The sequence below is a fragment of the Octopus bimaculoides genome, chromosome 3 (genome assembly GCF_001194135.2).
Source record: "Octopus bimaculoides isolate UCB-OBI-ISO-001 chromosome 3, ASM119413v2, whole genome shotgun sequence".
Taxonomy (NCBI): Eukaryota; Metazoa; Mollusca; class Cephalopoda; order Octopoda; family Octopodidae; genus Octopus; species Octopus bimaculoides.
In genome coordinates this window covers 162,245,323-162,246,204 of record NC_068983.1, presented here as the reverse complement: position 1 = coordinate 162,246,204, position 882 = coordinate 162,245,323, and the positions used below count along the sequence as shown (strand labels likewise).

Sequence of the window (882 nt, the reverse complement as noted above, 5' to 3'; positions counted from 1 at the left end):
GAACTGCTAAGTTACGGGGACATAAACACACCAACATCGGTTGTCAAGCGATGTTGGGGGACAAACACAGACACACAAACACATACACACAAACACATACACACATACATATATATATACATATATACGACGGGCTTCTTTCAGTTTCCGTCTACCAAATCCACTCACAAGGCTTTAGTCGGCCCGAGGCTATAGTAGAAGACACTTGCCCAAGGTGCCACGCAGTGGGACTGAACCCGGGACCATGTGGCTGGTAAGCAAGCTACTTACCACACAGCCACGCAATCCCGGGTGTAATGCCTGTGGTAGGTCTTCCAGGGACGTTCTTCCGCTTTTAAAGCGCCCTCTACCGCTGGAAACATTGCGTACGATCCATTGCCTCATCGCTGTAAGCTTGCCGAAGCATGCTCAATGTTTCTGCAGCAGACTTCCCAAGTTTAACGCAAAATTTCACGTTGGCTCTTTGTCCCATGACAAAAATCGCAAACTACAGCATGCATGTGACCACAAAAGTACAAATTTCAAAACTTGTGAAGTAAACACAGCTATGTCACACGGCACACTGCTCCATGAAGATCATTGCTAGCTCTCACTGTGCAGTCAACCGTGTGCTGCCATCTGTTGGCAGAACTAGTCCGGGAACTTTTTGAGACCACCTCATACATACATACATATACATACACACACACGCATACACACACACGCATACACACACACACATACACACACACGCACACACACACACACACACACACTTTCACTTTCTCTTTCGAACTTTTTAATCTCTTGCATTTTTATATTATTTTTATATTGCTTTTCCTAAAAAAAAGCTTATATGTTTTAAAGCTGTCAATTCACATCTACTAGTGTTAACAATGCATT

The 882-nt window shown here is 44.0% G+C and overlaps 1 protein-coding gene across 3 annotated transcripts in view; it reads right to left on the bottom strand.

Moving 5' to 3' along the window:
- The window catches only part of LOC106867198 (uncharacterized), a 49,856-nt gene that overhangs the window by 33,612 nt on the left and 15,362 nt on the right, over positions 1-882 (bottom strand). The gene's annotated exons all lie outside the window — the stretch shown is intronic.